This window comes from Ostrea edulis, chromosome 5 (assembly GCF_947568905.1).
Source record: "Ostrea edulis chromosome 5, xbOstEdul1.1, whole genome shotgun sequence".
Lineage (NCBI taxonomy): Eukaryota > Metazoa > Mollusca > Bivalvia > Ostreida > Ostreidae > Ostrea > Ostrea edulis.
In genome coordinates, this window is record NC_079168.1 from 33,499,153 (window position 1) to 33,513,988 (window position 14,836).

The 14,836-nt window shown below is 35.8% G+C and overlaps 1 protein-coding gene across 4 annotated transcripts in view; it reads right to left on the reverse strand.

The window, feature by feature from the left end:
- The window catches only part of LOC125649148 (C-myc promoter-binding protein-like), a 57,665-nt gene extending 47,577 nt beyond the window's left edge, over positions 1-10,088 (reverse strand). The window contains exons 1-2 of one of the 4 annotated variants that reach the window (XM_056165844.1): positions 9,840-10,088; positions 2,754-2,863 (exon numbers count right to left, since the gene is read on the reverse strand). The gene's annotated coding sequence lies outside the window, so the exon portion shown is untranslated. Of the gene's footprint in view, positions 1-2,418; positions 2,427-2,753; positions 2,864-5,456; positions 5,797-9,839 lie in introns of those variants that run through there. The other 3 variants (XM_056165842.1, XM_056165841.1, XM_056165843.1) reach the window with 3 other exon arrangements.
- Positions 10,089-14,836: the final 4,748 nt, after the last annotated feature.

Below are 14,836 nucleotides of genomic sequence, written 5' to 3' on the forward strand. Positions count from 1 at the left end.
ATGTGAAACATGTACTAAGTACATCATTAAGCTTTTCCCTCACCACTCCATTTAGTTCCTTGCTTTGCTCGGCACCAAATCTCTTCATACTCAAGAAAAATTTACCAACATATACTTGAAAACTACTCGCTGTGCACCCTCACTTGGCTGTTAAATACAGGTAAATTCCCCTCAAGGATATTAAACATTAAATCCAGTAAAAATAAAATTGCACCAATGAAGATAAATATTGATGATCTTAATTAAGGATAAAAAATATGGAAGGGTTAAAATAAATTAAATAGAAACCACAAAGAGTTTAAGTACTCATGTGAAACATATTGTACTACATGTAAGTACGTCATTAAACTTTTCCCTCACCACTCAATTTAGTCCCTTGCTTCGTTCGGCACCAAATCTCTTGGTACTCCAGAAACGTTTTACCAACATATACTTCTAGACAACAGTGAAAAAAAAATATTGGAGACAAACTGCAACCACTGTTATCAGACCAATATTCAACCTTAATCAAGCGACCAATTACCACAATTAATCAGCCAACCTGTTAGCAACAGCCAGATCATGTTGCATCCTTTGAATTTTCAACCCTGAATCATTATACTGGAGCTATGGAAGAGAAAGGAGCTATGATCTAAACATATTAAATCCCTGGAACTAATTCATTTACAAGCAGCACATTCAATGCAATTTTTGACTGTATTAGGCCAATAATTTAAAACAGCCACTGGTACTAAACAAACACAAGGCCCTGATCCGCTTATCATTGATGTGCGACTAATCCCGTGCTCAGTTTCCTTCAGAATTGCTTTTTTTATCATTTTAAAGTTTAATTGGTCTTAGTGAGGGGATCCAGAATATTTTTTTTACTCCCATCAGGACACAATTTTCAGATTCTGGAAACATGAGATACCGTATGTGTATTTTTTATTCACTGAATGTATCATACAGAGATACAGGGGCTTACATCATGGCAAATTGAAGTTTATATGTACATAATGTGCAAGAATAATCTTCATCTCAACACAAAAATGTTTAAACTGAATTCAAAGAATCAATAAGCAATACTGAATATTTCCTTTAGAATATAAATCATGTTAGAAAAGGGTGCTGATGGATTTAATAAAAACTTAAACCTGAGGTTTTAAGATATACAGAACTACAAGTAAGTTAACATTACCAGAAGCTACATATTGAATAATATATCATATTGTATTATCCGTATCATTTAAATCATTTACATGTATGCCTCTGCTGAGAATCGAACCCAGGACCTCTCACACAAACGTCCAGTGCTCTACTGATTCAGTTAAAGGGTTAACCCACTAGCCAGATCGAGCTATAGTAGGAAGACCGTGTGTCTAACACTACCACATTGTAACCCTCCAGACAGAGAGGCGTCCCAACTCTCCCGGAGTGCCAGCACCTGTGGGGCCAAGTTCTGAGTGGTTTCAGGAGTTACGCTGACGAGAACGGGACTAATAGACTGGTAAAGATAACAAACTCCGCATCTCACCGTGTACGGTATAAGTACATGCGCTTGTGTAATGTAACATCATCATAGGATGGTGATACAGAAATCCGGAAATTTGGATCACACTCTGTGAAATAAACCATATTGGCACACAGAAAAAAAATGGGTATAAAAACAATACAATTCTACGTAACATTTTTGAACATAAATCACCCAAACCTGAATTTTTAACAGATAAATCACATTTGTCAATGCATTATCAGTAATCTACTGACTTATACAAAGGATTGTTGACGTTCACTCCAGATTATTTTTAATATGTAGAAAACCTCACACGATCCTTATACATGTATGTCGAGACTTTGTGCAACTGTAAAACATGCTATTGTAAAGTTCAAAGTCATGGAAGTGGTTTTAGCAAGGTGCACTATCACAGACAGCACAATTAAAATCAAACCTCTCACTTTGCTCGATATACAGATAATCACTGCGTGGAAATATTTCTATCACAAGTAAAGTATCACAAATGTTTTTAAGATCACACATTAAAGGCAGTTTACTTGTGCCACTCGAGGTTCCTCGTATAATGTAGCGTAAACGTAGTTTTCCAAGAAACGCTATCCCTTTTTACCATCTATATACTTCCAGTATTTTATAATGTGCACAGGAATACAAATCAATGTCAATTATTTCTGACTCTCTATGTACAGAATTTTACACACTTGATTGGGGAAAAAGGATAGAAAATAGGGGAAATATCTGTGATTTTTGGATTGGGAATGGGTCCGGTACCTAAACTCAAAAATAAGCTAGAAAAAGCCCTGGTATCTGCAGTGCTTACCATTCACACATACCACCCAAACATGTAAAATATACATATGTAAATGTATTTCCTCTGTAAGTACTGAATACACACTCTATTTCCTCAGTAAGTACTGAATATGCACCCCTACTTCCTCAGGAAGTACTGAATACACACCTATTTCCTCAATAAGTATTGAATATGCACCCCTATTTCTTCAGTAAGAACTGAATACACACCTCTATTTCCTCAGTAAGTACTCAATAAACACCCCCATTTCCTCAGTAAGTACTGAATATGCACCCCTATTTCCTCAGTAAGTACTGAATACGCACCCCTATTTCCTCAGTTAGTATTGAATATGCACCCCTATTTCCTCAGTAAGTACTGAATATGCACCCTATTTCAATACACACCCCTATTTCCTCAGTAAGTACTGAATATGCACCCCTATTTCCTCAGTAAGTACTGAATACGCACCCCTACTTCCTCAGTAAGCGCAGCTTGTATCTGTGGACTAGCTGCTGGGTAGTGACAATTCTATTCTATCCATTCCTGGTGTCAGATCTACATCGTGGCTCGTAATTCACCTCAAAATAAATAAAAAATACTAAATAAATACACAAATAGATAAAACAAACACTTCAAAAACAGGGAACTAAATTCTATCTATTTACGAATCACTCCTGAATACATCAATGCTAGTGTTGGGAGTAATATACACAGGCAATTCATTCAACAGAGAAGTTGTCCATCACACCATCAGGGGAAACAGGCAGCGCTATGGACAATTCCTTATACAACAATTAACATGTACAACATAGTCTTACATAGAGACCATACCCAACTGTACACACCTCCATAGACATTCAACAAGTGTCACATGCATAAAACATTTCATTTCTAAATGTAACACCAAATCACAGCACAAATAGCACTTCTTTCCTCAATCAAAAATATCATTTATATTTCATTATTAGACAGAGATTGAATAATCATTAAAACCAATCAATCTAAAACTCATGACGAGATGCATCCTGTGTACCTACACACACACACATCTCAATCCTCCATCATTATAATTCACCTGAATTCATGGAACTGTTCCCTCCACACCAGATGCTGTCATATATTTCTGTCTGCCCTTTAAATATTATCACCACTTTTTTCTATTGATTGATTGATTTTAAAAAAAATAAGGAGGAAATGTACATCAATTGTTTTCTTATTGTTTTGTTATCACTAAATGCTGGTACGATATTTGTGCAATACAGTCATCATTAACTTTGCTTTTCCATGATGCACCCCAGGGATTCGAGTATTATGAAGGAGCTAACATCTGTAATTAATGTTACGTAATTAAAACAACACGAATGTACAAGATGGTGAAACACCAGTATTTTTTTTCAAATCAATTTTCCATGTACTTAATAGACCCCTGGATGTGCTCCAGCAAATGACAAATTATGAAGGTTAGGATTTAAATGTTAGAAGATCATGGATCACCTGAATGAAAGGGAGGCCACTGTAAAACTCCATTTAAAAAAAATGTTGCTAACCTGCACAGTACTATACATGTAGTGTCCTTGACCTCTGAACAGTTTATATCATGTTGATATGAGTCACATCAGAGGAGACACTCACACACTGCCTGTCCACAGCGCATAAATAATAACAAACCACTACCTTAAACACCGACCTTAACCGAGCTGCTATTGATTGTAATACAAAGCAACCTTGTACATATCCTAGACAGAGGAGGGTTGTGTTGGCATTCAAGGAAGAAGTATGGATATCAACTTATTACACACAGATTGAACAGGATGAACACAGTGCTCTTTTTTGCCAATCATCAGTCACATCTTGTTTCTGGTATATATACATATTATCATTTTGGATGAAACCAGTCATGTTCATCTTTGAATGAATTTAGTCTTAAATGATATTGAATTGACGAGTACGGGGGGTGGGGGGTGGGGGGGGATCACTGTTCTACAAATCATCTAGTTCAATATGGATCACATAAACTTCTCATAAATCCCCCCCCCCCCTATTCCAGCTTAGATTTAACCACACTAGAGTCTATACTATATGATGGTTGCTTATATGTTTAAAGGGCCAAGTGCATTGCTTTGCCTAAATCTTCTTCAAAAATAAGACATTTTAAAATATCTAATGTATATATACCAAGGTTAATGCAGTCTTGCTACATACTAAATCATTTGACCCCTATTGATGCCCCATCCTAAAAGTTATGGTTTGAACAAATTCTAAATCCTCATCAGTCTGAAAACACGAAGATGTCCATGCACACCTAACATAAAAAATCTACATCTGTTGTTCGCACCTAACGTAAAGAAAATCTACATCTGTTGTCCATACTTAATTAACAGCAAAAAATCTAAATCTGCTGTCCATATTTAATTAACAGCAAAAAATCTACATCTGTTGTCCGTACTTAATTAACATAAAAAATCTACATCTGTTGTCCATACTTAATCATCATAAAAAAATCTGTATCCATTGTCCACACTTAATTAACATAAAAAAAATCTGTATTTGTTGTCCATACTTAATTAACATAAAAAAATCTGTATCTGTTGTCCATACTTAATTAACATAAAAAAAATCTACATCTGTTGTCCACACTTATTATAAATCATAAAAAATCTGTATCCATTGTCCACACTTAATTAACATAAAAAAAATCTGTATTTGTTGTCCATACTTAATCATCATAAAAAAATCTGTATCCATTGTCCACACTTAATTAACATAAAAAAAATCTGTATTTGTTGTCCATACTTAATTAACATAAAAAAATCTGTATCTGTTGTCCATACTTAATTAACATAAAAAAAATCTACATCTGTTGTCCACACTTATTATAAATCAACATAAAAAATCTGTATCCATTGTCCACATTTAATTAACATAAACAAATTGGTATCCATTGTCCACACTTAATTAACATTTAAAAAAATCTATAATTGTTGTCCATGCACACTTAATTTACAGCAAATAATCTATATCCGTTGTCAACACTAAATTAACATAAGAAAATCTGCATCTGTTGTCCACGCCTAACAGCAAAAAAATTAAATTAAAAAGAAAGATTTCAACAGCACACAATATACACTTTATATTAGTACAAGTACACTTTTGTAACAGAAACCCACTTACTACAACAAAGCCTGCATAATGGTGAATGAAACGGTGGTGACACCGTTGGAAAATGTGTCAGAAAAACAGAGAGAAGGAAGATATCATCAGCATAGCCCTCACAACTAATGTATTACAACAACTATGATGCTCTGACCCCAACACTTACAATAAGTGTCTCCTATTGGAGCGTGGATAGTAATACTGAAGTATGATTCTAATTAACGACGTCATCACTTTGTCGTAAATATATATATACATGAATGTGGAAAACACTACAAGTTTGAATACTTTAGTGTCAATGTTTCACATAACTACACACATACTAATCCTAACCCTGATTACTTTAGTGTCAATGTTTCACATAACTACACATATACTAATCCTAACCCTGATTACTTTAGTGTCAATGTTTCACATAACTACACACATACTAATCCTAACCCTGATTACTTTAGTGTCAATGTTTCACATAACTACACACATACTAATCCTAACCCTGATTACTTTAGTGTCAATGTTTCACATAACTACACACATACTAATCCTAACCCTGATTACTTTAGTGTCAATGTTTCACATAACTACACACATACTAACCCTAACCCTGATTACTTTAGTGTCAATGTTTCACATAACTACACACATACTAATCCTAACCCTGATTACTTTAGTGTCAATGTTTCACATAACTACACACATACTAATCCTAACCCTGATTACTTTAGAGTCAATGTTTCACATAACTACACACATACTAATCCTAACCCTGATTACTTTAGTGTCAATGTTTCACATAACTACACACATACTAACCCTGATTACTTTAGTGTCAATGTTTCACATAACTACACACATACTAATCCTAACCCTGATTACTTTAGTGTCAATGTTTCACATAACTACACACATACTAATCCTAACCCTGATTACTTTAGTGTCAATGTTTCACATAACTACACACATACTAATCCTAACCCTGATTACTTTAGTGTCAATGTTTCACATAACTACACACATACTAATCCTAACCCTGATTACTTTAGTGTCAATGTTTCACATAACTACACACATACTAATCCTAACCCTGATTACTTTAGTGTCAATGTTTCACATAACTACACACATACTAATCCTAACCCTGATTACTTTAGAGTCAATGTTTCACATAACTACACACATACTAACCCTGATTACTTTAGTGTCAATGTTTCACATAACTACACACATACTAATCCTATCCCTGATTACTTTAGTGTCAATGTTTCACATAACTACACACATACTAATCCTAACCCTGATTACTTTAGTGTCAATGTTTCACATAACTACACACATACTAATCCTAACCCTGATTACTTTAGTGTCAATGTTTCACATAACTACACACATACTAATCCTAACCCTGATTCCTTTAGTGTCAATGTTTCACATAACTGTACACATACTAATCCTAACCCTGATTCCTTTAGTGTCAATGTTTCACATAACTACACACATACTAACCCTAACCCTGATTACTTTAGAGTCAATGTTTCACATAACTACACACATACTAACCCTGATTACTTTAGTGTCAATGTTTCACATAACTACACACATACTAATCCTAACCCTGATTACTTTAGTGTCAATGTTTCACATAACTACACACATACTAATCCTAACCCTGATTCCTTTAGTGTCAATGTTTCACATAACTACACACATACTAATCCTAACCCTGATTACTTTAGTGTCAATGTTTCACATAACTACACACATACTAATCCTAACCCTGATTCCTTTAGTGTCAATGTTTCACATAACTGTACACATACTAATCCTAACCCTGATTCCTTTAGTGTCAATGTTTCACATAACTACACACATACTAACCCTAACCCTGATTACTTTAGAGTCAATGTTTCACATAACTACACATATACTAATTTGGCTATACAGGACTTGATGTTAACACTAACCCCGCATACTGTTTCTCAACTAGGAAAAAATTGATACTAAGTCTGTACATTTTTCCTTTAAAGAATCATTAAATTGTCACTATTCTAACCCTTATCTTGTCAACTCGGTGGATTGAAGCATTGGACAAGCACTCTACAGATCACACATTTGTAATCCAACAATAATTTTGATTATTTTTTTTTGTACAATATTTCCACCAAAATTGTAATTTTTTGCTTCATAAAGGAAAACTTAAAACTTCATATTTCCTATTGTTTTCATTCTTGACAATCTTGATGGGCATATGTTATACCTCCTTAAGCCATGTAAACCAGTTCATGGACTTTGAAGGACTAGTAAATCTTTTAGCAGAAGTTCTGATATGATTAATCTGACTTACAATCACCTGACAATATTTCATTTTAATACTGACTTACCCAAGTCCTTCAATGAATCCCCCTACCCAAGTCCTTCAATGAACCCCTTACCCAAGTCCTTCAATGAATCACCCTACCTTGAATGAATCCCCTACCCAAGTCCTTGAATGAATCCCCTTACCCAAGTCCTTCAATGAATATCCCTACCCAAGTCCTTCAATGAACCCCCTACCCAAGTCCTTCAATGAATATCCCTACCCAAGTCCTTCAATGAATCACCCTACCTTCAATGAATCCCCTTACCCAAGTCCTTCAATGAATCCCCTACCCAAGTCCTTCAATGAATATCCCTACCAAGTAGAAGTTTAATTTACCTTCTGCATTCTCTGTCTTATTAAAAAATTACCTATGCCAGTTAGATTGCGACTCTAGTACGGTTATCTTATATTTACATTCTCTTTAGAACACATGTACAGATCCTAAAAGCTAAATAAAATTTGAAATGTAACTACATGTAAATACTTATTCTCTTCAGCAGGTTCTCTGTCACATGACATAAAGTTCAACACTAATGCTTGTCTTGTAGTCCTAAGCTATTGTAAATAACTTGTAAACTCTAGCAATTTAATAAGTGAACAAGTATGAATCAAAGAATATGTAAGCATTCAAAAGTTTTTTTTGTACGTCGATCTTTCTAATTAGCATTACAAAAAAGGGAGAGAGAGTATGGAGAGACCGGAAAAAGGAAAGAGGGTGGGGCAGCAGAACAGAACAGTGGAGACATGGACATTAACAACAATTCATTATAGGTGAAGGTCATCATCAGCGAAAAAAATGATATATCTTTCTTTTTAGTTGGATGACAAGGAAAGTGTAAAAATAATGTGAACATGTGCTCTGTCGTCATCTAATCTTATTGTTATTGGAGGAGGGCTAAAATTAAATTAAAATTATTTTACTCTCCCAAGATAATAGCTACTACTGAATAAATTGTAACAGGAAGGGAGAAAATGCAGACAGGGATTCGAACCCGAGCCCCCTGAATCTCTAGTCAGGTGCTCTACCAACTGAGCTAACTGGCCATCGCCGATCGAACCCGGCTGACCACTACAAAATGATTAACTGATGTCATCCAATGATATACAATAATATACATAATGTCAAGTTATGTACTGTGTTGTTGTGATGATTAATTCAAACAGATAATGAGGTCTAACCTGACATTTAGATCATTTACGTAAAATGCATCGCAATAATATGTCATATTGTTAAGTGGTTATATTTCCCCAAAATCATTCAATTCCTAAGCTATCATGTGGGGACCCGTGTTAGAATAGGTCCTCAGTACACCTTGCTTGTCATAAGAGACAACTAAATGGGGCGGTCCTCGGTCGAGACCGCAAAAACCAAGGCCGTGTCACAGCTAGCATATATGGCACGATAAAGATCCCGCCATGTTTAAAGGCCGTAAGCACCGAGCATAGGCCTAAATTTTGCAGTCCTACACCAGCAATGGTGACGTCTTCATATGAGTGAAAAATTCTCGAGAGGAGCATTAAACAATACACAATCAATAGTTATGCTGGATACCAGTGATTCAAGTACACTGACATGATATATCTTTGCATCGTGGTCTCGGAAAATGACTACAGTATATATCTCTGACTCAAATGTTGCAACTAAATCTGCGTGTTCCGAAAGGAAATTTTGGTTACAATGATAATACTATTCAGCATCATATAATTTAATGCAATTCGGTTGGCAAAAAATCCTTGACAATAGTTTTATAAGTATTGCCGTTTTGATGTTGCATAATTTTGTAATAAACCGTTTATTGAATCTGCTGATGACAATACATAGTGTGAAATACAAACTGCATGACAGTCCAATGATGTGTCAATTTTTACAGTATATCATGCTCTCTTGTTCAATGACGACTTTTTTTTTACATATAATTTTAGAAACTGCAATATACATTATGGGAAGAGTGCTCTCTTTTAACATACTGAAAGTAAAAGCATGCTGACAAAATTGTAATGGCTTTCCACATTTTACTACATCCAATACAATATAGTAGTCTTACTTTTTATTTACATTCGCACTTTGGCAAAGGTAGCCACCATTTTGAAAATATTCATACGCAAGATGAATCAATTTAAACACAAAACATCATTTCCACGAAAATCAAAACCATTCTAAATGATTTTCAATCTTGGTTTAAACTGTATCGAATATCAAACTGCACTTGTGATGACAAAGCTACTGACGGGAAATAAAGCCCCTACGCACTATATTTTTGTTGACGTTTAGGTGCGTTCAGTGATCTCGATTCTCATCGCTGTGTCGCACTCGGTTTAATGAGCAGACTGACACACTTTGCGATTGGCCAAAGTTCGGAACCTCCCTAAAGGTACAGACAAGTCCGTTGGCTTCAGCTTTGCATTTAGCGTGTCTTAACACATTTTTTAACCTTCTGCAAATTTCATACACTATACATGAAAATGTTTTGTCTTTGTATGAACACAAAAAGTCAACTGGCTCGACGCCAACTTGAATTAGAAGGACGGAGATCATACCCGTGTATTGAAAGTACTTTTGCTTTCAGTTATTTAAACTGAAAGGAAAAAACTTCATGAAACGTGTTAACTAGCAACCATACACATAAAATACGAGAGCATTTTTGAAAAAGTTAATATTAGGCCTATCTCGTTAGGCCTAAATAAACAGTTAAAGAAGAACATTTTTTCTCTATCGACTTGCAGTTCTCAAATTCATCAATTGTTTTTGAAAATACGCATATGGTGTAAAAACCATCACCGAATATTGATTTAAAGAAAATCTGATGTGTGACTGCAGTAATAAAACCGCACTTTCATCTAAAGAAAATTTTAATTCAAAATCAGGCACGTCGTAGAATTACATGTACATAGGAGGTGGAGGACACAGGCTCTCCACGTTTTAAATATCTCAATCTAATTAAAATTAGAGCCTATGATCCGTTCATCTACTATCGCCTATGTGATATGGATGCCTCATTAGAAAACATTTCTTTTGTTACCAGAACTATTGACCATGAACTTTGACCTACTTTTCAAAAACATTAACCTTGGCTATATCTTTTGAACCAAGAGTGATAGGGCTTTGATGTTTCAAATATAGATGCCTCATTAGAAAACATTTCTTTTGTTACCAGAACTATTGACCTTGGACTTTTCAAAAACATTAACCTTGGCTATATCTTTTGAACCTTTTTAAGGGTGATAAGGATTTTATATTTAGATGCCTCCACTGCCATGATCAAGTCTTTGATATGGTTTCAAAACTTTTGACCTCGTAACCTTGAACTTTGACCTATTTTTAATTTTTTTTTTAACCTTTTGAACTAAAGGGTTGGTGAAGTAGAGCCATACTTCCCAGAGAGTTACGTTGTCTTTTGACAACTCTTGTTATAATTCTTGTATTTGACCTTGTGGATCCGATACTTATAGGTATCGGGTGTTGTTGGAACACACACACACTCACACTATATATAATCCAACAAAAAAGTAAATATCCGCACATGTATAATAAAGAAAAAATAAAACGCCGAAAATAACTCAACCGGGTTTTTTTCCCCAATCTTCAAGAGTTACTCTTGAAGATTAAAAATGAAACCGGTTGAATTATTTTTGGTGTTCTGATTTTTCTTATATATATATATATATGCATGCTATATTTTCTGTTCATAAAAATAAAATGAAAATAAGTCTGAGGGTGATAATTTTGAGTGGTCGCTCCTGGTTGTTCGTATGCCGAATTCGTGGATATGCAAGTATAGTTCTCACCAGTGAATCTTTTTCTATTAATTAAAGGGTGAGATAAAAAGTTTAATGTCTGATAAAAAAAAAAAAATAATGTACTAAATAACATTCTAATGTTTATTCATCAATGTAGTTTTTAAAGTTCATTACAATGTAATGAAATTAACATTATTCTAAACATTCAATGAGTCACTTCTGTAGTTATTTGTGTATGAAAAGGTGAAGATAACGAACAGTGATCAATCCCATAACTCCTAAAACGGTGAAGATAACGAACAGTGATCAATCCCATAACTCCTAAAACGGTGAAGATAACGAACAGTGATCAATCCCATAACTCCTAAAACGGTGGAAAAAATGAACAGTGATCAATCCCATAACTCCTAAAACGGTGGAAAAAATGAACAGTGATCAATCCCATAACTCCTAAAACGGTGGAAAAAATGAACAGTGATCAATCCCATAACTCCTATAAGCAATACAAAATTTAGAGTTGGGCAAACACGGACCCCTGGAAACACTAGGGGCGGGATCAGGTGCCTAGAAGGAGTAAGCATCCCTTGCCGACCGGTCACATCCGCCGCCTGAGCTCTCGATCTATCTTGATCAGGTAAACACACACGATGTTCCCTTGACCGAAACTTACGGGATATTTACATGTAGGTCCTATTAATAAAGGTCGCATCAACACCTTACATGCAATCAGAACATCGCTCGGCCTTTTGCATAAAGTTTTCTCGTCTTGGAGGAAAAGATCAAGCGATGTTCCAATTGGCTCTATACACTTGTGCATGCGCAAACTGATTTTTACCCATAACATCCGGTTTAACTTCGTTTATATATTTTCTGCATGGACCTCGGGGTGCAGATAGTAAGATATTTGACAGTCCTTTGTAAAGAGACACTGAGACGTGATGAATACATAACTTGGTTTGTCCAGTTTTTGTTCATCTGTCCGGATTTAGATAAATAAATGTCATATTGCAATAGGTGAAAATATAAAAATTACAATAAGACAACAATAGGAGTCGGGAATTTCATCATTAAAGTGAAAAAGGTGAGAGACAAACATGAGTTCTATCGTCTGGAGACACAAGCTTGAGTTCTATCATCTAGAGAGACGAGCATGAGTTCTATCATCTAGAAAGACAAGCTTGAGTCCTATCATCTGGAGAGACAAGCTTGAGTCCTATCATCTGGAGAGACAGTCATGAGTCCTATCATCTGGAGAGACAAGCATGAGTCCTATCATCTGCAGAGACAAGCTTGAGTCCTATCATCTAGAGAGACAAGCATGAGTCCTATCATCGACAGAGACAAGCATGAGTCATATCATCTAGAGAGACAAGCATGCGTCCCTAATCTAGAGAGACAAGCATAAGTCCTATCATCTAGAGAGAAAAGCATGCGTCCCATGATCTAGAGAGACAACCATGAGTCCTATCATCTAGAGAGACAAACATGAGTTCTATCATCTAGAGATAAGCATGAGTCCCATCATCTAGAAAGACAAGCTTCAGTCCCATCATCTGGAGAGACAAGCATGAGTCCTATCATCGAGAGAGACAAGCTTGAGTTCTATCATCTAGAGAGACAAGCTTGAGTCCTAACATCTGGAGAGACAAGCATGAGTCCTATCATCTAGAGAGACAAGCTTGAGTCCTATCATCTAGAGAGACAAGCATGAGTCATATCATCTAGCGACAAGTATGAGTTCTATCATCTAGAGATAAGCATGAGTCCTATCATCTAGAGAGACAACTTTGAGTTCTATCATCTTGAGAGACAAGCTTGAGTCCTATCATCTAGAGAGACAAGCTTGAGTCCTATCATCTAGAGAGAAAAGCATGCGTCCTATCATCTAGAGAAACAAGCGTGAGTCCTATCATCTTGAGATACAAGCTTGAGTCCTATCATCTGGAGAGACAAGCATGATTTCTATCATCTAGAGAGACAAGTATGAGTCCTATCATCTAGAGAGAAAAGCATGTGTCCCATGATTTAGAGAACAAGCATGAGTCCTATCATCTAGAGAGACAAGCATGAGTTCTATCAACTAGAGATAAGCATGAGTCCTATCATGTAGAGAGACAAGCTTGAGTCCTATCATCTCGAGATAGACAAGCTTGATTTCTATCATCTAAAAATATAAGCTTGAGTCTTATCATCGAAAGATACAAGCTTGATTCCTATCATCTAGAAAGACAAACATAAGTCCTATCATCTAGAGAGACAAGCATGAGTTCTATCATCTAGAGAGAAGCATGCGTCCTATCATCTAGAGAGACAAGCTTGAGTCCTATCATCGAGAGAAGCAAGCATGAGTCCTATCATCTAGAGAGACAAGCATGAGTCCTATCATCTTGAGATACAAGTATGAGTCCTATCATCTAGAGAGAAAAGCAGGTGTCCCATGATTTAGAGAAACAAGCATGAGTCCTATCATCTAGAGAGACAAGCATGAGTTCTATCATCTAGAGAGACAAGCTTGAGACCTATCATCTAGAGAGACAAGCATGAGTCCTATCATCTAGAGACAAGTATGAGTTCTATCATCTAGAGATAAACATGAGTCCTATCATCTAGAGAGACAACTTTGAGTCCTATCATCTTGAGAGACAAGCTTCAGTCCTATCATCTAGAGAGACAAGCTTGAGTCCTATCATATAGAGAGACAAGGATGATTCCTATCATCTAGAGAGACAAGCTTGAGTCCTATCATCTTGAGATACAAGCTTGAGTCCTATCATCTAGAGAGAAAAGCATGTGTCCCATGATTTAGAGAAACAAGCATGAGTCCTATCATCTAGAGAGACAAGCATGAGTTCTATCAACTAGAGATAAGCATGAGTCCTATCATCTAGAGAGACAAGCTTGAGTCCTATCATCTTGAGATACAAGCTTGAGTCCTATCATCTAGAGAGAAAAGCATGTGTCCCATGATTTAGAGAAACAAGCATGAGTCCTATCATCTAGAGAGACAAGCATGAGTTCTATCAACTAGAGATAAGCATGAGTCCTATCATCTAGAGAGACAAGCTTGAGTCCTATCATCTCGAGATAGACAAGCTTGATTCCTATCATCTAGAAAGACAAGCATAAGTCCTATCATCTAGAGAGACAAGCATGAGTTCTATCATCTAGAGAAAAGCATGCGTCCTATCATCTAGAGAGAGAAGCTTGAGTTCTATCATCTAGAGAGACAAGCATGAGTTCTATCATCTAGAGAGAAGCATGCGTCCTATCATCTAGAGAGACAAGCTTGAGTCCTATCATCGAG